Source organism: Hyperolius riggenbachi, chromosome 3, assembly GCF_040937935.1.
Source record: "Hyperolius riggenbachi isolate aHypRig1 chromosome 3, aHypRig1.pri, whole genome shotgun sequence".
In the NCBI taxonomy this organism is placed as follows: domain Eukaryota; kingdom Metazoa; phylum Chordata; class Amphibia; order Anura; family Hyperoliidae; genus Hyperolius; species Hyperolius riggenbachi.
Window position 1 is genome coordinate 55,645,111 of NC_090648.1, and position 24,189 is coordinate 55,669,299.

Sequence of the window (24,189 nt, forward strand, 5' to 3'; positions counted from 1 at the left end):
CTAGTATTCCATCTGACGTCACCTCCCCACGTGACCTGCTCTGTGCCATTGTAGCGCTATTAGAGGCTGCGGGTGCTGGAGGTGCATGACGAAATGCTTCTTCCACCTTACGGGCTCTTATCATTCACTTTCTCTCTATGATTCTGTACTTCTCAGCAACATCTTTTCACCAGTTCGCCATCTTGTGGCCAGTCAGCTAACTGCAAGCTCTATCATCAATTATAGCTAGCGAGAGCAGCCGGGGAGTATCAGGGAGGCAAAGGGTGTGGCACGGTATTAGGGCGGGGCAATATAATCTGGGCGTGGTCAAGATTATAGAGGCGTTTCTCAAACGTATGTATTTATGTGATTGTCTCTTCTGTGATGATGTACAATGTAAGGGATTATTTATTGAGCTCCTCTGAGGCCAGACAGTCAGTGACATGACCATGGCAGGATTACCCACAAGTAGAGTGACCAGATTTTTGTGGGTCCAACCTGGGACGGGGAGAGGGGGCGTGCGGGGGGGGGGGGGGGGGGGGCGGCGCGCGCGCGGCGAACAGTGGGAGGACTGAGGAGCACGCAGTGACGAAGACTGGGGGGGGGGGCTGGGGCATGCATAGCGTGCCGTGGCGAAAATGGGCGTGGCCATGACATTGTATGGGCGGGTGCTAACGTAATGATGTAACAGCGAGGCATAAGAAAGCAGTGTTTACGCCATGATGTGTACAAACAAGACTTTGCATCATGGGTGTGCAGAAACTGTGTGATGCTAATAGTATACCGTAACCACAAAGCAGCAAACATAGCCATCTATGACCATTAAATAATAAATGCAGTAACAGTTACCCGGACACCAGAAAATAAACGCAATGGGCAACATGTCAGTACAAAATAAATGCAATGCGGGCAACATGTCAGTATAAAATAAATGCAATGCGGGCAACATGTCAGTACAAACGCAATGCAGGCAAACATGTCAGTACAAAATAAACGCAATGCGGGCAACATGTCAGTACAAAATAAACGCAATGCGGGCAACATGTCAGTACAAAATAAACGCAATGCGGGCAAACATTTCACCAGAAAAGAAACGCAATGCGGGCAAACATTTCACCTGGAAAAAAAAACGCAATGCGGTCAAACATTTCACCAGAACAGAAACGCAATGCGGGCAAATATTTCACCAGAAAATAAACGCAATGCGGGCAAACATGTCAGTACAAATAAACGCAATGCGGGCAAACATGTCAGCACAAAATAAACACAATTCGGGCAAACATTTCACCTGGAAAAAAAACACAATGCGGGCAAACATTTCACCTGGAAAAGAAATGCAATGCGGGCAAACATTTCACCAGAAAAGAAATGCAATGCGGGCAAACATTTCACCTGGAAAAGAAACACAATGCGGGCAAACATTTCACCTGGAAAAGAAAGCATTTACTCACCTGGCAGAAGTCTCCGGCCTCTGGCGCGTTGCTCCCGGGACCTCCTTCCTCCTCCTGCAGAGTTCCGCGCTGACAGGGCTACGGCAAGATGGCGCCCGAAGCCTTGTACTGGAGACACAAATAGTCTCCAGTACAGGGCTCCGGCAGCCATCTTGCCGTAGCCCTGCTCGCCTGTCGGAACAGACACCGGAAGACAGGCTGGAGCGGGGCTGCGGGCAATGAACTGGCACGGCGTCTATAGACGCCGCTGCCAGTTCATGAGTATAGAGTGCCCAGAGTCCCGAGGCCGGGACGTCCCGCTGCTGAAGGCGGGACGTTTCCCGGGACCTCATGCTGCCTGGGACAGCGGACCCCGAATCCGGGACGCGTCCCGGGCAATCCGGGACGTCTGGTCACTCTACCACAAGGCACCTGAGGGGAGTATGAGAGGAATCGCCGCCGGGAGACTTGGGTGCAGGATACAGCCGGTATGGCTTACCCTGCTCCTGCACAAGTTCCCGGCGACTTTAAATACTATTCCCCAGAGGTGGCCTTAGAGTATGCGGTGCCTGGGGCGAGTGTCATATGCGGGGCCTAGAGACATATGCTGTGGATACACACACACACAGTGGAAACACACGCACACACTGTGGAAACACACACTCTGTATAGGTTAGATAAGTAGGTGCCCGCAGTATAGATTAGATAGGTGCCCGCAGTATAGATTAGATAGGTGCCCCACAGTACAGATTAGATAGGTGCCCGCAGTATAGATTAGATAGGTGCCCCGCAGTACAGATTAGATAGGTGCCCCGCAGTACAGATTAGATAGGTGCCCCGCAGTATAGATTAGATAGGTGCCCCGCAGTATAGATTAGATAGGTGCCCCGCAGTATAGAATAGATAGGTGCCTGCAGTACAGGTTAGATAGGTGCCTGCAGTACATGTTAGATGGGAAGGTGGCTGCAGCGGTGGGGAGAGCGGGCAAAGTAGTTAAAAACTCACGTTTCTTCCTCCGATGCTCACAGCTTCCATCTCTTTCCTGTCCCGGCATCTGTGTATTGATAACAGCGCCCCCTGGGATGACATGACCGCATGTCACCACAGGGGGCCCTGTTACCAATACACAGATGCCGGGACAGGAAAGAGATGGAAGCTGTGAGCATCGGAGGAAAAAAAAGTGAGTTTTTAACTACTTTGCCCACTCTCCCTACCACTGCAGAGAGTGCGGCAATCGCCCTCTTCAGGCGCGGAAGAATCTCCTAATTCCCCTGCAGAGTACCTGCACATCACTCTTACATGTACCCAGTTACATTGCCTAGGGCTTGATAGATGTTCTTTGTTCCTGTCTGTACCTTCTACAAGTAGTCTTACCAAGGACTAGTTTTAGTCTATGACTAAAGGGAATAAATATGGCAGTCTCCATATCCTTCTCACTTCAGTTGTCTTTTACAATTCCTAAGCGTTGGCAGTTAAGAGACGAATTTCATGCTACATACTTTCAATCAACAAGATTGTAATATGCAAATTAGAGGAGTCGGTGAAATCCTAAACTGGGGAGTCGGAGTCGGTGGATTTTTGTACCGACTCCACAGCCCTGACGCCAGAGCTGCAGCCACTAGGATGTGCTCTATAGGCATTAGCAGTGTTAGGGAGTCTTGCCCAAGGTCTCCTACTGAATAGGTTTTGGCTTACTGAACAGAAAGAGCCGAGATTCCAAACCTGGTTGCCTGTGTCAGAGGCAGAGCCCTTAACTAGTACACTATCCAGCCACTACACATATACTAACATATCAATCCCTGGTCTTGTAGTTTAAACACAATAAATCAATACATAAACCAGCTGCACTCCCAGCAGTATAAACCAGAACATTTTGCATCTGCTGCACACACACAAAGCACACAGACCTAAACATGCATATGGAGAAGGGAGGGGCAAGTGTTCTACATATGGAGAGAGAAGGGGGCAGGTGTGTCCTGTATATGGAGGGGGAGGGGCAGGTGTGTTCTGCATATGGAGGGGGAGGGGCGGGTGTGTTCTGCATATGGAGGGGGAGGGGGAGGTGTGTTCTGTATATGGAAAGGGGAAGGGGCAAGTGTGTTCTGCATATGGAGAGGGGGCAGGTGTGATCTGTATATGGAGGGGGCAGGTGTGTTCTGTATATGGAAAGGGGAAGGGGCAAGTGTGTTCTGCACATGGAGAGGGGGCAGGTGTGATCTGTATATGGAGGGGGGAGGGGCAGGTGTGTTCTGTATATGGAGAGGGGAGGGGGCAGGTGTGTTCTGTATATGGAGAGGGGAGGGGGCAGGTGTGTTCTGTATATGGAGAGGGGAGGGGGCAGGTGTGATCTGCATATGAAGAGGGGAAGGGGCAGGTGTGTTCTGCATATGGAGGAGGGAGGGGCAGGTGTGTTCTGTATGTGGAAAGGAGCAAGTGTGTTCTGCATATGGAGAGGGGAGGGGGCAGGTGTGATCTGTATATGGAGGGGCAGGTGTGATCTGTATATGGAGGGGCAGGTGTGTTCTGTATATGGAAAGGGGAAGGGGCAAGTGTGTTCTGCACATGGAGAGGGGAGGGGGCAGGTGTGATCTGTATATGGAGGGGGCAGGTGTGTTCTGCATATGGAGGGGGGAGGGGCAGGTGTGTTCTGTATATGGAGAGGGCAGGTGTGTTCTGTATATGGAGAGGGCAGATGTGTTCTGCATATGGAGGGGCAGGTGTGTTCTGTATATGGAGAGGGCAGATGTGTTCTGCATATGGAGTGGGGAGGGGGCAGGTATGCTCTTCATATGGAGAGTGGAGGGGCAAGTCGGTTCTCTATATGGAGAGGAAGGGGGCAGGTGTGTTCTGCATATGGAGAGGGGAGGGGGCAGGTTCGTTCTGCATTTGGAGAGGGGGCAGGTGTGTTCTGCATATAGAGAGGGGGCGGGTGTGTTCTGCATATGAAGAGGGGAGGGGGCAGATGTGTTCTGCATATGGAGGGGGAGGGGGCAGGTCGGTTCTGTATATGCAGAGGGGAGGGGCAGGTGTGTTCTGCATATGGAGAGGGGAGGGGGCAGGTGTGTTCTGCATATGGAGGGGGAGGGGGCAGGTCGGTTCTGTATATGCAGAGGGGAGGGGCAGGTGTGTTCTGCATATGGAAAAGGGAGGGGGCAGGTGTGTTCTGCATATGGAGAGGGGAGGGGGCATGTGTGTTCTGTATATGGAGAGGGGAGGGGGCAGGTGTGTTCTACATCTGGAGAGGGGAGGGGGCGGGTGTGTTCTGCATAAGGAGAGGGGAGGGGTCAGGTGTGATCTGCATATGGAGAGGGGAGGGGGCAGGTGTGATCTGCATATGGAGAGGGGAGGGGGCAGGTGTGTTCTGCATATGGAGAGGGGAGGGGCAGGTGTGTTCTGTATAGGGAGAGGGGAGGGGGCAGGTGTGTTCTGCATATGGAGAGGGCAGGTGTGTTCTGCATATGGAGAGGGGAGGGGACAGGTGTGTTCTGTATATGGAGAGGGCAGGTGTGTTCTGCATATGGAGAGGGGCAGGTGTGTTCTGCATATGGAGAGGGGAGGGGGCAGGTGTGTTCTGTATATGGAGAGGGGAGGGGGCAGGTGTGTTCTGTATATGGAGAGGGGAGGGGGCAGGTGTGTTCTGCATATGGAGAGGGGAGGGGGCAGGTGTGTTCTGCATATGGAGGGGGGAGGGGCAGGTGTGTTCTGTATATGGAGAGGGGAGGGGGCAGGTGTGTTCTGCATATGGAGAGGGGAGGGGGCAGGTGTGTTCTGTATATGGAGAGGGGCGGGTGTGTTATGCATATGGAGAGGGGCAGGTGTGTTCTGTATATGGAGAGGGATGGGGGCAGGTGTGTTCTGTATATGGAGAGGGGAGGGGGCAGGTGTGTTCTGCATATGGAGAGGGGGAGTTGTAGGTAGAGATGGGCCGAACAGTTCACCGGCGAATGGTTCCAGACGAACTTCGGGCAGGTGTGATCTGTATATGGAGGGGCAGGTGTGATCTGTATATGGAGGGGCAGGTGTGTTCTGTATATGGAAAGGGGAAGGGGCAAGTGTGTTCTGCACATGGAGAGGGGAGGGGGCAGGTGTGATCTGTATATGGAGGGGGCAGGTGTGTTCTGCATATGGAGGGGGGAGGGGCAGGTGTGTTCTGTATATGGAGAGGGCAGGTGTGTTCTGTATATGGAGAGGGCAGATGTGTTCTGCATATGGAGGGGCAGGTGTGTTCTGTATATGGAGAGGGCAGATGTGTTCTGCATATGGAGTGGGGAGGGGGCAGGTATGCTCTTCATATGGAGAGTGGAGGGGCAAGTCGGTTCTCTATATGGAGAGGAAGGGGGCAGGTGTGTTCTGCATATGGAGAGGGGAGGGGGCAGGTTCGTTCTGCATTTGGAGAGGGGGCAGGTGTGTTCTGCATATAGAGAGGGGGCGGGTGTGTTCTGCATATGAAGAGGGGAGGGGGCAGATGTGTTCTGCATATGGAGGGGGAGGGGGCAGGTCGGTTCTGTATATGCAGAGGGGAGGGGCAGGTGTGTTCTGCATATGGAGAGGGGAGGGGGCAGGTGTGTTCTGCATATGGAGGGGGAGGGGGCAGGTCGGTTCTGTATATGCAGAGGGGAGGGGCAGGTGTGTTCTGCATATGGAAAAGGGAGGGGGCAGGTGTGTTCTGCATATGGAGAGGGGAGGGGGCATGTGTGTTCTGTATATGGAGAGGGGAGGGGGCAGGTGTGTTCTACATCTGGAGAGGGGAGGGGGCGGGTGTGTTCTGCATAAGGAGAGGGGAGGGGTCAGGTGTGATCTGCATATGGAGAGGGGAGGGGGCAGGTGTGATCTGCATATGGAGAGGGGAGGGGGCAGGTGTGTTCTGCATATGGAGAGGGGAGGGGCAGGTGTGTTCTGTATAGGGAGAGGGGAGGGGGCAGGTGTGTTCTGCATATGGAGAGGGCAGGTGTGTTCTGCATATGGAGAGGGGAGGGGACAGGTGTGTTCTGTATATGGAGAGGGCAGGTGTGTTCTGCATATGGAGAGGGGCAGGTGTGTTCTGCATATGGAGAGGGGAGGGGGCAGGTGTGTTCTGTATATGGAGAGGGGAGGGGGCAGGTGTGTTCTGCATATGGAGAGGGGAGGGGGCAGGTGTGTTCTGCATATGGAGGGGGGAGGGGCAGGTGTGTTCTGTATATGGAGAGGGGAGGGGGCAGGTGTGTTCTGCATATGGAGAGGGGAGGGGGCAGGTGTGTTCTGTATATGGAGAGGGGCGGGTGTGTTATGCATATGGAGAGGGGCAGGTGTGTTCTGTATATGGAGAGGGATGGGGGCAGGTGTGTTCTGTATATGGAGAGGGGAGGGGGCAGGTGTGTTCTGCATATGGAGAGGGGGAGTTGTAGGTAGAGATGGGCCGAACAGTTCACCGGCGAATGGTTCCAGACGAACTTCGGGTGGTTCACCTTCGCCGGAAGTTCGATTCGCCCCATAATGCTCTATGAGGGTCAACTTTGACCCTCTGCATCACAGTCAGCAGGCACATTGTAGCCAATCTGGCTATACTAGGCCCTGGAGCCCCACCCCCCCTTATATAAGGCAGGCTCCGGCGGCCATTAGCCTCACTCGTGTGCCTGCTAGAGACAGACTAGGGACAGCTGCTGCAGACTTGTTCTCTTAGGGACAGATTAGTCAGGTTCTTGCCTTCTTAGCTTGCTCCTAGCTGAATCTTATTGCTATAATAGCGCCCCAGAACAGCTCTTTTCAGAGCTCATCCTGCTCGTGTGATCAATTTTTTTTTCTGTGTTTGAAACTGACACTTGTGTTTTTTAGACAGCATTCCTAATTCATACTGTGTGTCCCACTGCCAGCAGCAGCAGCAGAAGCACATTCAGTGACTACCTGTGTGTGTGTGAAACACTTGTGTTGCTTGGATAGCATTGCTAATTCATAATGTGTGTGTCCCACTGCCAGCAGCCCACCAGCATTCAGCAGCACATTCAGTGACTACCTGTGTATGTGACAGGGAGCTGCACATTGTACTACCCACCCAGTACTGCATTTACCTACTACTAGTACCTGTTGTGTTTAGTTAACCCACCTCATCACTGCATACACCTACGTTTGTGTTGAGTGAACCCACCTCGCTGCACATAACTACCTTTTGTGTTGAGTGAACTTGCCTCACTGCATATAACGACCTTTTAAGTTGAGTGAACTCACCTCACTGCATATCTACCTTTTCTGTTGAGTGAACTCACCTAAATGCATATAACTAATTAACTACCTTTGTGTTGAGTGAACTCAGCTGACTGCATGTAACTACCTGTTGTGTTCAGTGAACTCACCTCACTGCATATATAACTACCTTTGGGTTGAGTGAAATCACCTCACTGCATATCTACCTTTTCTGTTGAGTGAACTCACCTCACTGCATATATAACTACCTTTGTGTTGAGTGAACTCAGCTGACTGCATCAAACTACCTGTTGTGTTCAGTGAACTCACCTCACTGCATATATAACTACCTTTGGGTTGAGTGAACTCACCTCACTGCACATAGCTACCTTATGTGTTCAGTGAACCAGTGGTGCTCAGCACAGCTCGAATATTCAAGGAGCTCGAATATTCGAGCTCTTTTTCAGCTATTCGAGCTCGGTATTCGAGCTCCGAATAGCTGCAGGTATTCGAATGGGCTATTCGAGTAAACTCGAATAGCTCATTCACTATTCGCGCTATTCGAGCAAACAGCGCTATTCGAGCTCGAATACCAAGCTCGAATAGCGTCATAGCCCAGATTGATGTCCTTAGAGCCAATCAGAGGGCTCCCAGGCCCTCTGACGGCAGCCAATCACTGAGGGGGACCTTGGCCAGCCCCTACCCTATAAATAGTGGCCGCCATGTTCGTTTTTTCCGTCCTTGCCTGACTTTGTACAGAGAGAGATCTGCTCCTTTGTGCTTTGGCTTAGCAAGAGCTTTATTGTGGTCAATCACCTAGCGTTTTTGCTCACATACACCTCCTATATACACCTATATTGTTGTTAGTTAGATAGACATTGTATTTTAGTTAGTAGCTTTTGTGTTACATAGAGAGAGACAGCTGCTGCAGGCTTACAGCTTTAGGCCTCAGGGCCTGCCTGTGTGGGCAGCTGTTCTCTCCTGTCCTCTGTTTGTTTCTCATCTATACCAGTATTTCTGCTGTCCTTTACTACTGATTGATTGCATTTTGTATTGTAGTTATATACTGTAACTGTACTAGGACACACACTTTCACTGTTCATAGGCTAGCTCCTGCGTGTGCGTGCACTCACTGTCTGTGTACACACACTCTATTTCCTTCTGATTACTACTTATTATTGTAACTGCTAGTTGTACTTCCTGACTGTTACTACTTACTTACTGTACTAGGGACACTCACTCAGTCACTGTTCATAGGCTAGCTCCTGCGCGTGTTTGCGCGTGCGTGCACTCACTGTCTGTGTACACACACTCTATTTCCTTCTGATTACTACTTATTATTGTAACTGCTAGTTGTACTTCCTGACTGTTACTACTTACTTACTGTACTAGGGACACTCACTCAGTCACTGTTCATAGGCTAGCTCCTGCGCGTGTTTGCGCGTGCGTGCACTCACTGTCTGTAGTGTACACACACTCTATTTCCTTGTGATTACTACTGATTATTGTAACTGCTAGTTGTACTTCCTGACTGTTACTACTTACTTACTGTACTAGGGACACTCACTCAGTCACTGTTCATAGGCTAGCTCCTGCGCGTGTTTGCGCGTGCGTGCACTCACTGTCTGTAGTGTACACACACTCTATTTCCTTGTGATTACTACTTATTATTGTAACTTCTAGTTGTACTTCCTGACTGTTACTACTTACTTACTGTACTAGGGACACTCACTCAGTCTCTGTTCATAGGCTAGCTCCTGCGCGTGTTTGCGCGTGCGTGCACTCACTGTCTGTAGTGTACACACACTCTATTTCCTTGTGATTACTACTGATTATTGTAACTTCTAGTTGTACTTCCTGACTGTTACTACTTACTTACTGTACTAGGGACACTCACTCAGTCACTGTTCATAGGCTAGCTCCTGCGCGTGTTTGCGCGTGCGTGCACTCACTGTCTGTAGTGTACACACACTCTATTTCCTTGTGATTACTACTTATTATTGTAACTTCTAGTTGTACTTCCTGACTGTTACTACTTACTTACTGTACTAGGGACACTCACTCAGTCTCTGTTCATAGGCTAGCTCCTGCGCGTGTTTGCGCGTGCGTGCACTCACTGTCTGTAGTGTTCACACACTCTATTTCCTTGTGATTACTACTGATTATTGTAACTGCTAGTTGTACTTCCTGACTGTTACTACTTACTTACTGTACTAGGGACACTCACTCAGTCACTGTTCATAGGCTAGCTCCTGCGCGTGTTTGCGCGTGCGTGCACTCACTGTCTGTAGTGTACACACACTCTATTTCCTTGTGATTACTACTTATTATTGTAACTTCTAGTTGTACTTCCTGACTGTTACTACTTACTTACTGTACTAGGGACACTCACTCAGTCTCTGTTCATAGGCTAGCTCCTGCGCGTGTTTGCGCGTGCGTGCACTCACTGTCTGTAGTGTACACACACTCTATTTCCTTGTGATTACTACTGATTATTGTAACTGCTAGTTGTACTTCATGACTGTTACTACTTACTTACTGTACTAGGGACACTCACTCAGTCACTGTTCATAGGCTAGCTCCTGCGCGTGTTTGCGCGTGCGTGCACTCACTGTCTGTAGTGTACACACACTCTATTTCCTTGTGATTACTACTTATTATTGTAACTTCTAGTTGTACTTCCTGACTGTTACTACTTACTTACTGTACTAGGGACACTCACTCAGTCACTGTTCATAGGCTAGCTCCTGCGCGTGTTTGCGCGTGCGTGCACTCACTGTCTGTAGTGTACACACACTCTATTTCCTTGTGATTACTACTGATTATTGTAACTGCTAGTTGTACTTCCTGACTGTTACTACTTACTTACTGTACTAGGGACACTCACTCAGTCACTGTTCATAGGCTAGCTCCTGCGCGTGTTTGCGCGTGCGTGCTCTCACTGTCTGTAGTGTACACACACTCTATTTCCTTGTGATTACTACTGATAATTGTAACTGCTAGTTGTACTTCCTGACTGTTACTACTTACTTACTGTACTAGACACTCACTCAGTCACCTCGCCCACCAACCCACTCCATTAAAGTACCCCACTTTTCACCCGCCCTTTTAAAAAACTTTTGTGTTTACGCCCAAAACATCGAAGATGTCTGGAAGTGGCAGCCAGCGCGGTTTGGGCAAGGGCAAGGGCAGCAAGGGAATCAGGAGGAGAGGGAGCAGCATTGTGGCAAGCCGCGGGCGCGGCCGCGCCACCATGCACAGTTCCGCAGCAGCAGCGTCAGTGGCTAACATTCCTCCTATAGCCACTGGCCGTGGACGCCTTGGGCGCCGCCCAGCAGGAGCATCTGCAACTCACGCTGCAGAGACACAGCAGCAGCAGCGTGTAGCACCTGCTCCGATTTTCCTCCAGCCGGGTCGGAAACGTCCCATTGAGGAAAAGGATGCAGACACTGTGGTGCAACTGATGACGGAGGATGAGCAGCCCGCCATCAGCTCTGCATCCGAGGCCTCCACCCTCACCACCACCACCCCTGTTCGCAGCAGCCGCCCAGCAGGGCCTGGGGAGGAGGCCAGTTCACCGTCAGTCGCCGACCTGTCACTCAGCAGTCTTTTTACCCCAGGCACCATCAGGGTATTGTCTGCTGTTGTTGGCGATTTTGAGGAGGAGATGCTGATGGGCACTTTAGGGGAGGAGGGATTGGACAGCAAGACTGTGGCGACAGTCAAGCAGCCCATCCATGCATCAGGAGAGGAGTTTGGGGGGTCATCATCCCAGCAGGACATGTTTCAGGAGGGGGAGGATGATGATGACACGGTGACAGACAGAGACTGGGTGCCACCAGCTCCAGGGGATGTCGTCATCAGCAGCTCTGAGGAGGAGGAGGAGGATGCGCTTGTGGGCCTTGCAAGGAGGCGCATCATTGCAAGCATTGGCAGCAGTAGGCAGGTCCCACAGCCTGCTGGTGTCTCAGGCTCAGCAGCAGCAGCAGCCGCATCTGCCAGTACCACCAACAGCCGCACCAAAGCCCCCCCCCCAACCACCACAGGGAGACAGGCAGCAGCGGTTCCATGCCGTAGGGGGTTGTTTTTGTCACCAATCTGGCGATTTTTCACCATGCCCACAGTGTACAGCAAGTACGCCACTTGCAACCACTGTCAGCGGAAGTTGAGCAGAGGTGCAGACCCCTTAAAGTTCAGCACCAGCTCGCTCATCAACCACCTTGCTGCGAAACATTTCCACCAGCATAAGGAGTTCCAGAGGCTGAAGGCATCTGGTGCTGGCAGTGGCACCACACCCATCACTGCACAGCCTTCAGCAGCAGCAGCAGCAACAGCAGCCACCCGCCCTCCTGCTCCTCCAGCAGCACCAGCAGGAGTGCGGAAACGCACTGCTCCTCCCCCCTCTGCAACTCCTGCCGCCGACACTAAGGCCTGTTCTGGCAGCCAGTCCTCAGTGGCCTCCTCTGCTGTGTCCGCTGATTCCCGTGCCAGCAAAAGGCCACGCCAGAGCCTTTTGAGCGAGTCCTTCCAGGGGGTGGTTAGGGCTCTGCCTCCCAGCAGCCGTCGCGTGCGGCAGCTGAACGGCTTGCTGGCACGGGCCATGTGCTCCCAACTCCTGCCGTACACGCTCGTGCAGGAGGGGAGCAACATGCGTGCGCTGCTTGCTTGTGCAGCCCCAGACTGGCAGCTCCCCAGCAGACACTTCTTCGCCCGCAAGGCCATTCCTGCACTGCACCGCTTTGTGATGGCCAATGTGGAGCGAGGGCTGGAGCACGCAGTTGGTGAAAGGGTCCACGTCACCATGGACTCCTGGAGCAGCCGCTTCGGGACAGGCCGCTACCTGTCCTTCACTGTCCACTGGGTCAGCTTGGTGGAAGGGGATGAGGATGGGAGAGCAGCAGCGGGCACAGCAGCAGCAGCAACACAGTGGGTGGTGCCACCCAGCAGGGTCAGGGGAACTGCAGCAGGTTCCTCCGATCCTCTGCCATCCTTCGGCACACCTGGCCAAACCCCCCGCCTCAGCAGCAGCGTGAAGGCCCGCCACTGCCAAGCGCTGCTGCACTTGGTCAGCCTTGGGAAGACCAAGCTGATGGCAACCCATGTGTTGGCCAAACTCCAGGAGCAGGAGAGGATTTGGCTGACAATGGGGCCAATCTGGTTGCCGCAATAGACAGGGGAAACCTGACCCACATCCCCTGTCTTGCCCACGTGCTGAACCTGGTGGTGCAGAAGTTCTTGCGCACCTACCAGGGGATGGGCGAACTGCTGGAAACGGCAAGGAACGTTGTGCGTCACTTCCGGCGCTCGGCTGCAGCCTGTGCGAGCCTGGAAGATGTGCAAAAGGAGCTGGAGCTGCCACGCCATCGGCTGATCCTTGACGTTCCGACTTGCTGGAACTCCACCCTGGCGATGTTGGAGCGTCTGGTTGAACAGAAGCACGCTGTCAACCAGTACCTTGCCCTGGCCACTGTTTCCGCCGCTCAGAGAAGGGACAAGACCAGCAACATCCCGTCCATCGTCCCCGATGATGACTGGAGGCACATGCAGCAGGTGTGCTTAGTGCTGGCTCCCTTTCTGCAGGCCACTAACATGGTGAGCAGGGACCATGCTATGGTCTGCGAGTGGGTGCCCCTGGTTTGTCTGCTGAACAGGGCCCTCGATGCTTTGCTGGAACAGGGAGCGGCAGCCTTGGACCAGCAGGAGCGGCAAGCAGCTGCACAGTCCACCTCTGAGGGGGAGGAGGAGGAGGACTTGGTGGTGGTCCCTGACCTTGCTGCTGATGAGGGGGATCAGCACAGTGCAGCTGAGTTGGTGCAGGGGTGGAGAGAGGATGAGGCGGCAGAGGAGGAGGATGAGGACAGCAGCACTGCCATCGATGTGCCAGCACACGTGGCCCGCCTCTTCCCAATGGCAGCGCACATGCTGGCGTGCCTGTGCAGAGACCCCAGAGTGATCCAGATGAAGCAGAGGGAGGAGATCTGGATCAGCATGATGTTGGACCCACGCCTCAAGGGGAAGTTGAGCCAGTTCCTGCCGCCTGCAGGAGGAGACCCAGCGCAACAAATAAGGAGCTTGCAGCAGGCCCTTGTTGAGCGCTTGGAGGAAGCCTTCCCCCAGCCTTCCACCCCCACTGTCCAGCCAGCACAGAGGCAGCAGCACGTGCCTGCATCCAGCAGCAAGCGCCCCACAGACCTGCTGTCTCTCAGCAATGAGCTCTACAGGACTGTAGAGGCTCCGGCAGCAGTGACTAGAGAGGAGGTGCATGCAGCAGCATCCTCCTCCGGTCACAGCCAGCGCCTGACCCGAATGGTGGCTGACTACATGGGGTCCTACAGCGGGCTTGACAGCGATGCCCCTGTTGATCCCATGGAGTATTGGGTCAAGCGCCTGGAGATCTGGAGCGAGCTGGCGCAGTATGCCCTGGAAGTGCTGTCCTGTCCCCCTTCCAGCGTGCTGTCCGAGCGCTGCTTCAGTGCAGCTGGTGGCGTGGTCACCGAGAAACGCTCACGTCTGTCTCACAAGTCTGTGGACAGACTGACGTTTCTCAAGATGAACCAGGCATGGGTGGAAGGCGAGTTCCTGGCCCCTGTTGTCGGCGAGAGGGGGACATGAACTGAAGAACCATCGTTAATGTGCCTTACCACCCTTTACCACCTCCTGGCTCCTGCTCACTAAGCCAGCCTGGTTCACTTTGACTATTACGTCGCCTGCAGCCACCCATTTTACACCTACAGTGGGCTGCTGTGTACTGCCCTTCTGCTGTCTGTCTGTGTTTCCCACTGTCAGGGTACACAGATTTACCTTCTGCTGCCACTCTGCCACCAGCTATTACGTCAAACAATAGCTATATATCTGTGTAATTTGTTTTACAAACAAAACCAAAAAACCATTAAAAAAAAGGTTTAATTTTTCTGAGGTGCCCGGGTTGAAAACTGTGTTGTCCCAGTTGTGTATTGGACACAATGTGGGCTGCACGACCGCTGTCTGGGACCTCCTGTTGTGTTTATTTACGCCCTGGTATCACCGCTAGGTACCAGGGCTATTATGTCACGCTGCCTGCCTGCTGCCACACTCACAATACTCCTCCATTCCTCCTGCTGCTGCTGCTGTCTGTCTGTGTTTCCCACTGCCAGGGTACACAGAATTACCTTCTGCTGCCACTCTGCCGCCAGCTATTACGTCAAACAATAGCTGCTCACATAATTACTCCTCCATTCCTCCTGCTGCTGCTGCTGCTGTCTGTCTGTCTGTCTGTGTTTCCCAACGCCAGGGTACACAGATTTACCTTCTGCTGCCACTATGCCACCAGCTATTACGTCAAACAATAGCTATATATCTGTGTAATTTGTTTTACAAACAAAACCAAAAAAACATAAAAAAAAAAGGTTTAATTTTTCTGAGGTGCCCGGGTTGAAAACTGTGTTGTCCCAGTTGTGTATTGGACACAATGTGGGCTGCACGACCACTGTCTGGGACCTCCTGTTGTGTTTATTTACGCCCTGGTATCACCGCTAGGTACCAGGGCTATTATGTCACGCTGCCTGCCTCATTGACTGCCTGCTGCCACACACTCCTCCTCCTCCTCCTGCTGCTGAATTTACCTCCTGCTGTCTGTGTGTTTCCACTGCCAGGGAGCACATACAATGGCGCTTCCAACATGCGTGCGCCACCAGCTATTTGTTACGCTCAAAAATAGCTGCATTTCTTTAAAAAAAACAAAAAAATTATATATACTTTTTTATTAATACTGTGTGATATTATTTTTAGAGGTGTCCGGGTTGAAAACTGTGTTGTCCCAGTTGTGTATTGGACATGATGTGGGCTTCACGACCGCTGTCTGGAACCTCATGCTGTGTATTTACGGCCTGGTACCACCGCTAGGTACCACACAGCCTATTATGTCTCGCTGCCTGCCTCATTGACTGCCTGCTGCCACACAATCATCCGCCTCCTCCTGCTGCTGCTGCTGAATTTACCTCCTGCTGTCTGTGTGTTTCCACTGCCAGGTAGCACATACAATGGCGCTTCCAACATGCGTGCGCCACCAGCTATTTATTACGCTCAAAAATAGCTGCATTTCTTTAAAAAAAATATATAAAAGAGAAATAAGTGAAGAAGAAGAAGACGATATAGAAAAAGAAGGAGAAGAAGAAGGAGAAGAAGATGAAGAAGAAGAAGAAGAAGAAGGAGAAGAAGATGAAGAAGATGAAGAAGAAGAAGGAGAAGGAGAAGAAGATGAAGAAGATGAAGAAGAAGACGAAGAAGATGAAGAAGAAGAAGATGAAGAAGAAGAAGATGAAGAAGAAGAAGAAGATGAAGAAGATGAAGAAGAAGAAGAAGAAGAAGAAGAAGATGAAGAAGATGAAGAAGAAGAAGAAGATGATGATGAAGAAGATGAAGAAGATGAAGAAGAAGAAGAAGACAATATAGAAGAAGAAGAAGATATAGAAGAAGATATAGAAGAAGAAGATATAGAAGAAGAAGATATAGAAGAAGAAGAAGAAGATATAGAAGATAAAAAAGAAGAAGAAGAAGAAGAAGAAGAAGATATAGAAGAAGAAGAAGAAGATATAGAAGATAAAAAAGAAGAAGAAGAAGAAGAAGAAGAAGAAGAAGAAGAAGAAGAAGAAGAAGTATATACAGTACTGAACAAAATTCTGGACACAACTTGTCTTTCCACCTTTTTTTTTTAAAGGAACATCCCCACATAATCACTTGCTGTTGTTACTTGGAAAAAAAGATGTTTCTTGCATCATTCACCCTCAAAACAAGTGTTGGAAGCTATTTAAGGCCAATTCGAATAGTCAGCTCGAATTATGAGCTCGAATACCGACTCGAATAGTGAGCTCGAAGTCCGAGGTCGAATCGAATAGTAAAAAATATTCGACTCGAATATTCGACTGAATTCGAATAATTTACTATTCGAATTCGACCAAACTCGAATAATAAAAAGGGGTATCCGAGCATCACTACAGTGAACTCACCTCACTGCATATATAACTACCTTTGGGTTGAGTGAACTCAGCTGACTGCATCTAACTACCTGTTGTGTTCAGTGAACTCACCTCACTGCATATATAAATACCTTTGGGTTGAGTGAACTCACCTCACTGCACATATAACTACCTTTGGGTTGAGTGAACTCACCTCACTGCATATCTACCTTTTCTGTTGAGTGAACTCATCTCACTGCATATATAACTACCTTTGTGTTGAGTGAACTCAGCTGACTGCATCTAACTACCTGTTGTGTTCAGTGAACTCACCTCACTGCATATATAACTACCTTTAGGTTGAGTGAACTCACCTCACAGCACATAGCTACCTTTTGTGTTCAGTGAACTCACCTCACTGCATATATAACTACCTTTGGGTTGAGTGAACTCACCTCACTGCATATCTACCTTTTCTGTTGAGTGAACTCACCTCACTGCATATATAACTACCTTTGTGTTGAGTGAACTCAGCTGACTGCATCTAACTACCTGTTGTGTTCAGTGAACTCACCTCACTGCATATATAACTACCTTTGGGTTGAGTGAACTCACCTCACTGCATATCTACTTTTTCTGTTGCGTGAACTCACCTCACTTCATATATAACTACCTTTGTGTTGAGTGAACTCAGCTGACTGCATCTAACTACCTGTTGTGTTCAGTGAACTCACCTCACTGCATATATAACTACCTTTGGGTTGAGTGAACTCACCTCACTGCACATAGCTACCTTTTGTGTTCAGTGAACTCACCTCACTGCATATATAACTACCTTTGGGTTGAGTGAACTCACCTCACTTCATATCTACCTTTTCTGTTGAGTAAACTCACCTCACTGCATATATAACTACCTTTGGGTTGAGTGAACTCAGCTGACTGCATCTAACTACCTGTTGTGTTCAGTGAACTCACCTCACTGCATATATAAATACCTTTGGGTTGAGTGAACTCACCTCATTGCATATATAACTACCTTTGTGTTGAGTGAACTCAGCTGACTGCATCTAACTACCTTTTGCATTTAGTGAACTCACCTCACTGCATATCTACCTTTTCTGTTGAGTGAACTCACCTCACTGCATATACCTAGCTTCCCACCGAGATGGACAAAATGAGCAAACCAGGTAGAGGAAGAGGTAGAGGCAGACCCAGAGGAAGGCCACCTGGCACTGGCAGGTCTGTGCGAGGTGGTGTTGCTGTGATTTCGTGCGGACCTGGCCCAAAGTACAGTGCTCAGAAGAAGGCACGTGCCATCACTTCCCAAAATTGAGAGGACGTGCTTGAGTATTTAACACAGAACACCTCATCTCCCGCAGCCACCAGCGCTACAACAAGCACCACATCCACTGCATTTGACACTTCGCAGGAGTTATTTGGTGGTGGTGGTGGTGAAATCACTGATTCACAGCCACTACTGCAACAACAAGAAGAAGGCGCAGGTACACCATCTCATACGTCTGAGTTAGGTGGCGATAGTATGGACGTAATGTGTGAGGAGGGGCATGATGAACCACCTGAAGTTGGTGCAGTTGTGGAGTTGTCTGAGGAAAGCGAAGCTGGGCAGGAGGATTATGATGAAGATTATACGGATGTCACGGATGTTTCCAGAGATGACCAGGGGGACAGTTCAGAGGGGGAGCCAGAGAGGAGTAGGAGGAGACGACTCCATGAGAGAAGCAGAGGGAGCTCGTCCTCAGAAACAGCTGGGGCAGTGTCCGGCGCCATGTATTGCCAGCTATGGCCAGCCAGCCAACATGCCCTTCAAGGTCAGCTGTTGATGCCACTGTAGTGCCATCACCCCAGGGGGGCTCAGCGGTTTGGAAATATTTTACGGTGTGTGCCTCAGATAGGAGCAAAGCCATCTGTTCTCTCTGCCTCCAAAAATTGAGACATGGAAAGGCCAACATTAACGTAGGGACAAGTGCCTTATGAAGGTACCTGGAGAAAAGGCACAAACAGCTATGGGAAGAACACCTGAGGAAAAGCAGCACCCCTCAAAAGACAAGCCACCCTCCTTCTCCTCTTCCTCCTTCAGGTGCATCGTCTTCATCCGCTTTCTCCCTTAAACCTTCACAGCCACCCTATTTCACACCACTTCTGCCCTTGAGCGGTTCCTGCTCCTCTGCCCACAGCAGTAGCCAGGTGTCCGTGAAGGAAGTCTTTGAGCGGAAGAAGCCAATTTCGGCCAGTCACCCTCTTGCCCGGCGTCTGACAGCTGGTGTGGCGGAACTATTAGCTCGCCAGCTATTACCATACAAGCTGGAGGGGTCAGAGGCTTTCCATAAATTTGTGGCCATTGGGACACCGCAGTGGAAGATACCAGGCCGCACTTATTTTTCACGAAAAGGCCATACCCAAACTGTACCGTGCAGTTCAGAGGCAAGTGGTGTCATCTATTGCGAAGAGCGTTGGGTCAAGGGTCCACCTGACCACGGATGCCTGGTCTGCCAAGCACGGGCAGGGCCGCTACATTACGTACACAGCCCATTGGGTCAACCTGGTGACCGATGGCAGCAAGCAGGGAGTATGTGGCTGCGCAGTGGACCGACTTGTCACACCTCCACGGCTTGCAGGCAGGCCTCCTGCCACCTCCTCTCCTTCTCCTCCAGCTACATCCTCTTCGCTGTCAACCTTTTCCTCCTCCTTGGCTGAGTGTCAGTTGAACTGTAGCGGTGCTGCCATCTCCTCTTCCTCTCCAGCTACACAGCCCCATCTCCCCAAAGCCTACGCTGCATGCCAGGTACGATGGTGTCACACAATTTTAGACATGTCTTGCCTCAAAGCGGAAAGTCACACTGGAGCAGCTCTCCTGGCTGCTCTTAACAAACAGGTGGAGCAATGGCTGACCCCGCACCAGCTGGAGATCGGCAACGTGGTGTGTGACAACGGCAGCAATCTCCTTTCCACTTTGAATTTAGGAAAGCTGACACATGTACCCTGCATGGCACATGTGCTGAATCTGGTCGTGCAAAGATTTGTCTCAAAGTACCCAGGCTTAGAGGACGTCCTGAAGCAAACCAGGAAGTTGTGTGGGCATTTCAGGCGGTCTTATACGGCCATGGCACGCTTTGCGGACATTCAGCGGAAAAACAACTTGCTGGTGAGACGCTTGATATGCGATAGCCCGACTCACTGGAATTCCACCCTGCTCATGTTCTCTCGCCTGCTAGACCAGGAGAAAGCCGTCACCCAATACCTGTACAACTACAGTAGAAGGACACAATCTGGGAAGATGGGGATGTTGTGGCCCAACAGCTGGACACTGATGCGAAATGCATGCAGGACCATGCGGCCGTTTGAGGAGGTGACCAACCTGATGAGTCGCGCTGAAGGCACTATCAGCGACTTGATCCCCTACGCTTACTTCCTGGAGCATGCCGTGCGTAGAGTGGTGGATGAAGCTGTGGAGGAGCGGGAACAGGAACAGCTACGGCAGGAGGATTTGTGGGAGCGATTTACATCCGAACCACATGTTTCCTCGACACCTGCGGCACCACAGAGGGGGGAGGAGGAGGAAGAAGAGGAGTCGTGTGTAGAAGAAGAGTAGACAGACTCGGATGACGATTATGAAGAAGGTGTTTCTGTGGAGGAGGAAGAGGCGGCGGCGGCAGAAGAACAACCGCAGCAGCCATCACAGGGAGCTTCTGCTGCTCCACGTTCCTGTGGTATTTTTCGTGGCTGGGGGGGGGGGGGGGGGAGAGGAGTTGCGTGACGTGACTGAGGAAGAGCAAGAGGAGATGGAGAGTACGTCTGGATCTGACTTTGTGCAGATGTCCTCTTTCATGTTGTCCAGCCTGTTGAGGGACCCCCGTATCAAAAAACTCAAGGGGAATGACCTGTACTGGGTGGCCATGCTACTAGACCCTCGGTACAGGCACAAAGTGGCAGACCTGTTACCAACCCAACACAAGGCGGAAAGGATGCAGCACTTGCAGAACAAGCTGTCAATGATGCTTTACAATGCATTTGAGGGTGATGTGACAGTACAACGCAATAAAGGTACCACTGGCAGTAATCCTCCTCCTCCTCCCCAGTCCACGCAGGCAAGGACAGGACGCTCCAGCGATCTCGGGATGATGTCGGACATGCGGACATTCTTTAGTCCAACGCCTCACAGTTGCCCTTCGGGATCCACCCTCCACCAACGCCTGGACCGGCAGGTAGCCGACTACCTGGCCTTAAGTGTGGATGTACACACTGCGACTGCGAGCAGCGAGGATGAACCCTTGCTCTACTGGTTGCACATGCTTGACCTGTGGCCAGAGCTGTCCCAATTTGCGATACAACTTCTCTCTTGCCCTGCCGCAAGCGTCCTGTCAGAAAGGACCTTCAGTGCAGCTGGAGGCATTGTCACTGAGAAGAGAAGTCGCCTAAGTCATGACAGTGTTCAGTACCTGACCTTTATCAAAATGAATGAGGCATGGATCCCTGAGGGCTATTGCACGACCGAAGACTAACTCAGTCCCCACACACAGCATCTCTGCCTGCAGGCCGCTTGACTGCCTTCTCCGTTACCACCACCAGGGTCCAGGACTCTAGGCGGATTCCAGAATTTTTAAGGCCGCTTCTAGCAGCGGCCGCTATACTAATTTTTCTGGGGCGTGCACATGCCTGCCTAATTTTTCTGGCTGAACTGCAGGCGGCTGCAACAAAAAAACAACAGGCATGTACATGTGCCCATCCCCCTTCATGATCATTACCTTGCTGCGGTGAAGGGGCTTGCGTATCACAATGAAGCAATGACCGCCGGCTATATGAGTGTCTCGGGTGGGGGTGGCACACCAAAGATAATAAGGTTGTTGTTTCATTGTGGTCAGACCAAATTTGATCAGCTGGACAGTCACTGTTCTGTCATTCAGCTACTTAGCCGGGCGACCATATGGGCTGAAAAGCCACCATCACCTGCACTCTCGTCATGGTGCGCACCAGTCCAGCACGGCCGTCACTACACAAACGGCTGTTTGCAGTCACTGTATACCTTTCACTGCATCTGTGACCGCACATTCTACCTGGCAGTCAGTGCATAACTTGCACTTGAATGGATGGCAGACTTGCCCTCCATAACGGATTCCCGTTAAAGGATTTAAAGTTGATTCATTACAATTAGGGCCTCAAAAGGTCCTCCTGAGTCCTGTATTGTTTTTTTTTTGGTCACTACCTCGGGGCGGGCGTGCATGCCTGCCTGCTGCCCTCCTTGCCTGGATGTGTGGTGGGAGCCGTTGCTCAGGCTCCAACTCCGGAACGCAATACAACCATCTACAGTTCCAAACAATTTAAAAATACAACATTGGTAAATGTGGTGGTAAAAATATAAAGTGCATGGTAACCTATGCTCGGAGCCTTGCAAATAAAATAGACGAACTAGAGTTCATTCTGAATGACAAAGGCTATGACATTGTGGGAATAACCGAGACATGGATGGATGAAAGCCATGACTGGATAGCTAATTTAAAAGGATACAATGTGTTTAGGAGGGATAGAACAGGGAAAAAAGGTGGAGGGGTTTGTCTCTTTGTTAAGAATTCTCTTACAGCTGTCCTCAACGATGAGATGGAGGAAGATTGCGAAGATGTGGAGTCCGTTTGGGTAAATATTCATGGTGGAAATAAAAGTTGCCAATTGCTTATTGGGGTATGCTACAGGCCACCTCTTATTAATGAAGCTGCAGAACTGCGATTACTACAGCAGATTGAAAAAGCTGCAAGTAAAAATGAGGTCATAATTATGGGCGACTTCAACTTTCCAGACATTGACTGGAGTATTGAGGCTACCCATTCTGGTAAAAGCAGCAGATTTCCGGCAGCACTACAGGACAATTACTTGACTCAAATGGTAACTGAACCAACTAGGGGGAATGCGTTACTGGATCTGATCATTTCTAATAGACCAGATAATGTATCAAATGTGCAGGTTCAAGAACATTTGGGAAATAGTGATCACAACTTGATAACGTTTGATCTGGTGACTGATAGGCCACGGGGCAGCGGGACCACTAAAACTATGAATTTTAGATAAGCAAAGGTCAATCAAATTAGGCAGGCACTAAGTTTGGTGAACTGGGATAATGTACTACAAGAGGAAGACACTGAAGGGAAATGGCAAGCTTTTAAACTTATACTCAATCAATATTGTAGTATGTATATCCCATATGGAAACAAAATATCTAGGAATAAAAAAAGGCCTCTATGGATGAATAGAAAGGTTAAAGATAAAATGAAGAGGAAAAATAATGCCTATAAGGTCTTAAAACAGGAGGGGACCGAGGCTGCACTAAGCAATTATAAGGAGTGCAATAAAAATTGTAAAAAATAAATTAGGCAGGCAAAGATTGAAGCTGAAAAACAAATCGCTAAGGATATCAAATCTAACCCAAAAAAGTTTTACAAGTACATCAACTCTAAAAAAAGAAAGATTGACTGTATAGGACTCCTAAAGGATGAGGGTGGGAACTCAATGGTGGATGACCAAGGTAAGGCAGAGTTATTAAATGCTTTCTTCGCTTCTGTCTTCACAAAAGAAACAGCACTGTTGCAAACTACAGAGGCAGAAGAGTCTCAATCTTCTAACTGTAATATTAAATACTTAACGCAGGAAGAAGTGAAGGCAAGACTAAATAAAAATAGACAAGGCACCTGGCCCGGATGGCATGCATCCTTGGGTCCTAAGGGAATTGTAAACTGATTCAAACCGCCAACTGAAGGAGAACTCCACAAACACCAATGCCGGTTGTAAGATTCAAAAAGTTTATTAAAAATAAAAGATAAAAAATACACTTTCTACTCCATGTAACCAATGAGAATTACAAACAACACAATCTCTAATATCACAGTCTTCTTATCATCTTCTGGTCTTCTTTCTATAGAACACTTCCGGAAGCTAGGAGGAAAACAACTGGTTAACAATAACACAAAACCTTCCCACCCGGTAAGTATTTTCTCAGCGTTCCCACCCACTTTAATGAAAAATGGACCTTATTTGCATTTCCTAAACCCTGAGTACTAAAGTAATTTCAGTTTAATGCTTCACTGACAAAACCATTATATAGTACTTTAACCTCTAAGTTTGCTGATCAGCAAAATCTTTCATAACTCAATAGTAAATAGAGTACTCTTGCTTTTTTGTTCTCAGTCTGATCAATTATTCAGGCTATTTTTCTTATTCAATAGTTCAGCCGTTTCTTTAGGAAAAGCCAGAATAATAAATGTATAAGTTAGATGGTTAGAGGTTAATAAATTGGTTGGTTAATAAGTTAATAATAAATAATAAAATAAATAAAATTGGTTAGTGAATTACTAAATTCTTAGTAAATTAATAAAGTTATTAGAATTAAATAAGAAGAAGAAAATAACTCCGTCACTTGTTCCTATGAGCAAAACTACTCAATATGCTTGCCCAAAAAAACAGCAGAAAAATAAAAACACAACAGTTTCTTTATAAATCTCAGCTTCTGCCGCTCCTGTATGTAATCTCTTCTGTTCTTTTGCAGGACCAGTCTATTGCCAGAGAAACAGTCTATTAACAGGTACTTCTTCTAAATCTTTCAACACTACTGGTAAATGGACATATTAATCATTTCTCCTTTCTTTCACAGGAATCCAGTCGGACCACTTTTCCCATAGGTAAATATT

At 49.8% G+C, this 24,189-nt stretch overlaps 1 protein-coding gene across 1 annotated transcript in view; it reads right to left on the minus strand.

Annotated features, from left to right (window-relative positions):
* Positions 1-24,189, minus strand: part of LOC137562104 (uncharacterized) — a 99,370-nt gene that overhangs the window by 61,667 nt on the left and 13,514 nt on the right. The gene's annotated exons all lie outside the window — the stretch shown is intronic.